Source organism: Neodiprion virginianus, chromosome 3 (genome assembly GCF_021901495.1).
Source record: "Neodiprion virginianus isolate iyNeoVirg1 chromosome 3, iyNeoVirg1.1, whole genome shotgun sequence".
Lineage (NCBI taxonomy): Eukaryota > Metazoa > Arthropoda > Insecta > Hymenoptera > Diprionidae > Neodiprion > Neodiprion virginianus.
Genome location: NC_060879.1, coordinates 31,675,818 through 31,683,520, shown reverse-complemented (window position 1 = coordinate 31,683,520; position 7,703 = coordinate 31,675,818). Strand labels below are relative to the sequence as shown.

Below are 7,703 nucleotides of genomic sequence, written 5' to 3'. Positions count from 1 at the left end.
ACGTCATGAAGTCGGACCTCGCTGCTTCGTGTAGTGATATTGAAACATCATTCCAAGCACTACATACTTGGCGGGCAGATTCGCTTTATATTTTTTACCGAAACGGTCATACTTGTTCGTGACGTGTGTGAATCACACACGTGTAATATTTCCGTCCCCAAGACTATCTGTTACCATCTATCAATGGAATAATTTTTTTTTTAACAAAAAGAGTTGTGCATCGGAATGACTAATTGATAACAGATTGTTTAATGTTACTAACGTATCAGATTTGCGCCTCAGCGCGTTCGTATACTAGCACGCAACCGTTTTTTTTTTTTTTTTTTTTTTTTATAGGGAGAGAAAGAACGAAGCATCTTAAAACTTTGAGTGGATTTTAACACGCGTTTGAAAGGTACCAGCAAAAATTGTTTTCATTCAACTGTCGAAGAACGGCAGCGTTATTAGCTGACTGATTAACTTAAGAATACATCCTTAGTAGACGGCTGACCATCGAAGGGCCTAGACGCTTGAGTCTGGAATCGGCAGAAAACATAACTAAATCATTATACATCATATCATATCAATGTACATCATACATCATACATCATCATACATCATACTTCATACATCATACATCATACATCATACATAGTATTGAAGTTCGTAACCAAAGTTTGGATGTCGGATGTTCGGATGTTCAGAAAGTGACGTCACCCAAAATTTTTTTTCTCTGGACGTCATCGATCTATATAGACGAAAATCAGCTAGCCAAATTCCTCAGTCCGAAAACAACCGCGCAGTGGAGCGGACGTATGAGAATCACGCTCGGCAGATTTCGAGTACCGGCTTCTTGACCTCTTGGATCTTGCGTTTCGCGTCCGCTTTCTGGTGCAACTCGAGTTCCAGGACAAGCGCTCCGTAGTTTCTATGCTTCAGGTCGGCTACCTGGTGAAACTTGACTTCCAGGACAGGCGCTCCGTAGTTCTGGCTGTCCAGGTCCTTGACCTGGTGACTTTTGTCCTTCAGGACTGATTTTCCGTAGTTCTGGATAAACTTGTCATGTTCACAATAAATTATTTCAATTCATTTTTGCGCAAGCCCAAATTCAGAGGCTATCAGTGCGCTAATGAAATTTCTATAATTTATTATAATTATCTCTTGCTCTTCTTAGTGAAATGTGTCAATAAAAAATTTATATTAATCCTTACACAATATCTTTGATGTGTTCTAATACTGACAATATTCGTTAGTATTCAAGGTATAACCCGAGGTGGTTGACAGTGATTGTTGGAGATGGTTAAAGGTGGTCGGAGGTGGACGAGGAAGAGGACGAGGAAGACGTGGAGAACGAGGTTTTCTGCACGGTGAGTAAACCATTTTTATAATATTTGATGACAATTGTAATTATATTTTATCTAAAATTTATTAAACTTTTCATGTATACAATAAATTATTTCAATTCATTTTTCGCGCTAGCCCAAATTCAGTAAGTATTAGTCCGCTAATGAAATTTTAATAATTTTTTATAATTTTCTCATAATCTTTTTAGTAACATGTATCAGTAAAAAAATTATATTAATCCTTACACGATATTTTTGATGTGTTCTAATACTGAGAATATTCATTAGTATTCAAGGTATCTCCTGAGGTGGTTGGCGGTGGTCGTTGGAGGTGGTCGGCGGTGGTTGGAGGTGGTCGGAGGTGGACCTGGAGGAGGATGAGGATTTGTGCATGGTGAGTAACACATTTTCATAATATTTAATGGCAATTGTAATTATATTTCATTTAAATTTATTAAACTTATCATGCTTACAATAAATTATTTCAATTCATTTTTCGTGCAGGCCCAAATTCACTATCTCTTAATGCGCTAATAAAAGTTCTATTTTATAATTTTCTCATAATCTTCTTGGTGAAGTCTGTCGATAAAAACATGATATTATTCCTTACACAATGTTTTTGATGTGTTCTTATACTGAAAATATTTATTACTATTCCAGGTATAACCCGAGGTGGGTAGCGGTGGTTGTTGGAGGTGGTTGGCGGTGGTTAGAGGTGGTCAGAGGTAGACGAGGAGGACGAGGAAGACGAGGAGAACAAGGTGGACGAGGAGGGCGAGGATTTGTGCACTGTATAACATTCTGAAGTAATGAACAGAGCAGGAGCAGGAGTAGGAGTAGGAGTAGTAGTAGGATCAGGAGTAGAATGAGGAATAGGAGTAGAAGTAGGAGTAGAATCGAGAGTAGAAGTAGGTGCAGGAGTAGGAGTATCCCTACCCTAACCTACCCTACCCTACCCTACCCCACCCTACCCTACCCGCCCCTAGCCTTCCTTCCCCTACCCTCCTCCTATACTCCTACTTCTACTTCTACTCCTACTCCTACTTCTACTACGATCTTACTCCGACTCCTGATCCCACTCCTATTCCTACTCCTAATTCTGAATATTATTGTTATGGGATATATAGACTGCGTGTCGAATTGAATCCCATATCGACACGAACAATTCCTTTCTTGTCATATTATGGTCGATTATAGTAGATAATTTAGTATGTTTCCTAGAAAATTATAAAATTCATAGTATGCATCACGTATTGATCATAAATAAATCATGTATATCAATGACGTACGTGGAACGCATATACATTTATACTTTTTGGTGTTCGCATAATTATTACATCTGATCTATTTTTATTAATGATCTATGATACACATTCTTCTCTCGTGTACCTATACCTTAACTATATCACTGTTTTGCTACAAATTTTGAAAGATATTTATTCTCATAATCAATTTCTTGTACCGACGACAATTCGGTAAGTACTCTCAGGCCAAGTACTGGCTTGGGATGACCATTGCGAAGACTGTGTTACTCAGAAGTTGAATGCAGCCAGCATCATGTAGAAATCGAAAACTCTCTGATGTTCGGCAATAAGTTCTCAACTCTACCGTTGGAATACCTCACAGAGCAGTTTTCGGTTGTCACGTTAAAGCCCATGAGGGCGACTGTGTTTATATTCTTCATCCAATGGTGAGGCTAACCCCTTTGTATTTTTGGCGAAAATTTCCGCGATTTTGAAAAGTGCCGGAATAAATTTTTTCATGCACTATTCCGTCGTGATTTTGCGAGAGAAATCGATTGGGTGCAGTCCCAATACACTGCGATCAATGCATCGAAAGTTACAGCCAAAAAATGAAAACCTGAATTTTCGACATTTTTCAGCAGGTGCTTTTTCGCTCGCCATTTCTCTCCTGTCGATCTGACGCTCTTTTTGCTGCGTTTTCTGAGTTCCTTGTGGTCCAATTGGTCGGAAAAGAGTCATACGAATCAATTCTGAGACGATAAATTTTTTGGTAAAAAAAAAAGGAAGGTTAACCCCTTTGTATTTTTGGCGAAAATTTTCGCGATTTTGAAAAGTGCTGGAATCAATTCTTTCAGGCACTATTCCGACGTAATTTTGCGAGAGAAATCGATTGAGCGCAGTCCCAATACGCTGCGATCAACGCATCAAAAGTTACAGCCAAAAAACAAAACCTGTGATTATATGAATCCTTACGTAATGTTTTTGATGTGTTCTTATACTGAAAATATTTATTGCTATTCCAGGTACAACCCGATGTGGTTATCGGTGGTTGTTCGAGGTGGTTGGCGATTGTTGGAGGTGGTCGGAGGTGGACGAGGAGGAGGACGAACAGAACTGAGTCTCAAAGCCCTGTTGACATAAAAGCAGCTATTCGATAGAAATTATAGTTTATAGTTTACACAGCCCATTGCATGATATTTCATTATAAATACGTATGTTTCAATGTATTTAGGAATAATTTATCAAATATACAGAGGTCATGTGCAAATAATAAATGAATTGATTCGACCGCAGTTTGATGTATTCATTAGAGCTTTAACAATAAATTTAAACTTTGTTACTTCTTTCATTTTATTATGGATAATCAAAAACATTTCCGACTATTCGTGCTGTGGAAGCATGGGGATTAAACCAAATGTAGCAAAAGTTTAGAAACAGTGTACGTAGAGTACGGGTAGTTTTCTAATAATGCAAATAGAATAAAATACTACGCCTTGCGAATTAGCTTTCCCGACAGAGATGAATGATGAATTTTAAGGACTGCATTATCGTTGTTGAATACTCTATGCCTCATGGAAAAAGAAAATCTGTAACAATAAAATTGATGCACCGGATCATCGTCGACTTTAACTTTTGAAATGTCCTACCATTTCGAACACCTCCCACCTCCCCCTGCCACCACCGACCGTCAATGGCCACTTTCGACCACCCCCTATCACCTTCTGCCAGCGCCGACCACCTCCTACCATTTCCGAACACCTCCAACCATCCTATTTACCTATATTACTAGATTAGCTATGATATGAAAAGAGAAGAATGATTCATTTCGAAATGGGATTCTATTCGACGCGCGCTCGATGTATTCCATAACATTAGTATTCATAATTATTCCAACAACTTTTCATTTGCTCTCTCGATCTTGAATTTTCATAGGCATAGAATCGAAACGTTGTTTTAGCTGGTCGCAAGTGAAGTATCTGCGTTGGGTGGAGGAGCAGAATTGTTTTTCGAAAAGTATTCGGATGGAAAAAAATTCAGAGTAACTGCAATACATAACGGATGCGCTAATTCTGAACGAGATGAAATGGATGCTTCGTATATGAGACAGTATTTAACGCTGCGTAGTGATTTAAAGACCTAGAAAGGTGATAGGGAGAGAAAGAACGACGCTTCTTAACACTTAAAGTGTATTTTAACACACATTTGAAGGATACGAGCGAAATTTTTCATCATCCAACTGTCGCAGAACGGAAGCGTTATTAGCCGACCCGTTTACTGAAGAATATATCTTCAGTCAACGGCTGACCATCGAAGGGCCTGGCCGCTTAAGTCTGGAATCGGCAGGAGAGATAAAGTGTGTATTTCTTGTATGAAATGTGGAAGCTAAAATCATTATACATCATATCATGTCATCATACATCATACATCGTACATCATACATCGTACATCATACATCATCATACATAGTACTAAAGATCGAAACCAAAGTTTGGATGTCGGATGTTCAGAAAGTGACGTCACCAATTCAAAATCAGCTAGCCGAATTCCTCAGTCTGGAAACAACCGCGCAGTAGAGCGGACGGATGAGAGTCGCGCTCCGCAAATTTCGAGTACCGGGTTCTCAACCTCCCGGATCCCGCGCTTCGGGTCCGCTACGTATTTCGAGTACCGGGTTCTCAACCTCCCAGATCTCGCGCTTCGGGTCCGCTACGCGGTGAAACTCGACTTCCAGGTTAAGCGCTCCGTGGTTCCTCGTTCATGTTTACAATGAATTATTTCAATTCGTTTTTCGCGCAACTCCAAATTCGGTAGCTGTCAGTCCGCTAATAAAATTTCTCGACTTCCAGGATAAGCGCTCCGTGGTTCCTGGTTCATGTTTACAATGAAATATTTCAATTCGTTTTTCGCGCAACCCCAAATTCGGTAGCTGTCAGTCCGCTAATAAAATTTCTCGACTTCCAGGATAAGCGCTCCGTGGTTCCTGGTTCATGTTTACAATAAATTATTTCAATTCGTTTTTCGCGCAAGCCCATATTCAGTAGCTGTCGGTCCGCTAATGAAATTTCTCGACTTCCAGGATAAACGCTCCGTGGTTCCTGGTTCATGTTTACAATAAAATATTTCAATTCGTTTTTCGCGCAAGCCCATATTCAGTAGCTGTCGGTCCGCTAATGAAATTTCTCGACTTCCAGGATAAGCGCTCCGTGGTTCCTGGTTCATGTTTACAATAAAATATTTCAATTCGTTTTTCGCGCAACCCCAAATTCGGTAGCTGTCAGTCCGCTAATAAAATTTCTCGACTTCCAGGATAAACGCTCCGTGGTTCCTGGTTCATGTTTGCAATAAATTATTTCAATTCATTTTTCGCGCAAGCCCATATTCAGTAGCTGTCGGTCCGCTAATAAAATTTCTCGACTTCCAGGATAAACGCTCCGTGGTTCCTGGTTCATGTTTACAATAAATTATTTCAATTCGTTTTTCGCGCAAGCCCAAATTCAGTAGCTGTCAGTGCGCTAATAAAATTTCTATAACTTTACAATCTTCTCATAATCTTTTCGGTAAAATATATCGATAAAAAAATTATATTAAACCTCACACAGTATTTTTGATTTGTTCTCATGCTGAGAATATTTATTAGCATTCGAGGTATAACTCGAGGTGGTTGGCGGTGGTCGTTGGGGGTGGTTAGGGGTGGTTGCGGGTAATCGCGGTGATTCAGGAGGAGAGGGACGAGGATTTGTGCTCGGTGAGTAAAACACTTTTATAATATTTGCTGGCAATTGTAATTATATTTTATCCAAAATATTTCAAACTAGTCATGTTTACATTAAATTATTTCAATTCATTTTTCGAGCAAGCACATATTCAGTGGCTATGAAAAAGCTTACACAATTTATTATATTATTGATTAATAAATTAATCAATTACTCAATTACTCAATTATATTAATCCTTACACAATATTTTCGATGTGTTCTTATACTGAAAATATTTATTACTATTCAAGGTATAACCTGAGGTGGTTGAAGGTGGTCGGAGGTGGACGAGGAGGACGAGGATTTGTGCTGGGTGAGTAAAACTCTTTTATAATATTTCATGGCAATTGTAATTATATTTCATCTGAAATATTACAAACTTGTCACGTTTACAGTAAATTATTTCAATTCATTTCTCGTGCAAGCACATATTCAGTAGCTATGAATAATCTTATACAATTTATTACATTATTATTAATCAAATAATATTCTTATAATATTTAATGTCAATTGTAATTACATTTCATCTGAAATATTACACACTTGTCACATTTACAATAAATTATTTCAATTCATTTTTCGTGCAAGCACATATTCAGTAGCTATGAATAATCTTGTACAAATCATTATATTATTAATTAATCGATTAATTACATTAAACCTTACACAATATTTTTGATGTGTTCCTATACTAAAAATATTCGTTACTCTTCCAGGTATTACCCGAGGTGGTCGGAGGTGGACGAGGAGGAGGACCAGGTGGGGAGGACCAGGTGGACGAGGAGGAGGCGGGGTGGGTCGTGGGAGAGGACCTCTCCTCTCCTCAGAGGAGGGGAGGGGGAGGGGGAGGGGCAGGGAAGGGGGAGAGGTGGGCGGGGAGGGGGAAGGGATGGGAAGGGGCTGGGAGGGGCGGTGAGGGCAGGGGTGGGCGGCGGGGAGGGGGTGGGGGGGGAGGGAGGGAGGAAGGGTGGGAGGGCGGGAGGGAGGGAGGGAGGGAGGGCGGGTGGGCGCGGGGGGGGGGGGGGGTGTACTGCTCTATTAACTCTAACGGGCTCGCATTGACATCCGTCCTCCACTCTCTCCCTCCCTCCCTCCCTCCCTCCCGCCCGCCCACCCTCCCTCCCTCCCTCCCCCCCCACCCTTCCTCCCGCCCTCCCTCCCTTCCTCCCTCCCGCACCCCCTCCCCGCCGCCCTCCCCTGCCCTCACCACCCCTCCCAGCCCCTTCCCTTCCCTTCCCCCTCCCCGCCCACCTCTCCCCCTTCCCTGCCCCTCCCCCTCCCCCTCCCCTCCTCTAAGGAGAGGAGAGGTCCTCTCCCACGACCCACCCCGCCTCCTCCTCGTCCACCTGGTCCTCCCCACCTGGTCCTCCTCCTCGTCCACCT

At 41.2% G+C, this 7,703-nt stretch overlaps 2 long non-coding RNA genes across 3 annotated transcripts; both read left to right on the top strand.

Moving 5' to 3' along the window:
* Window positions 1-774: 774 nt before the first annotated feature.
* Window positions 775-2,027, top strand: LOC124299884 (uncharacterized). Of its 2 annotated transcripts, XR_006907093.1 has the most exons (4): window positions 775-918; window positions 1,241-1,346; window positions 1,611-1,716; window positions 1,983-2,027. It is a non-coding gene; the product is annotated as an uncharacterized LOC124299884 (long non-coding RNA). The 2 variants fall into 2 exon arrangements; XR_006907092.1 differs by lacking the exon at window positions 775-918 and having other exon boundaries at window positions 1,093-1,346.
* An 821-nt stretch (window positions 2,028-2,848) lies between these two features.
* On the top strand, window positions 2,849-6,610 carry LOC124299886 (uncharacterized). Its single transcript, XR_006907094.1, has 3 exons — window positions 2,849-3,012; window positions 3,589-3,623; window positions 6,584-6,610. It is a non-coding gene; the product is annotated as an uncharacterized LOC124299886 (long non-coding RNA).
* The last annotated feature ends 1,093 nt before the right edge of the window (window positions 6,611-7,703 follow it).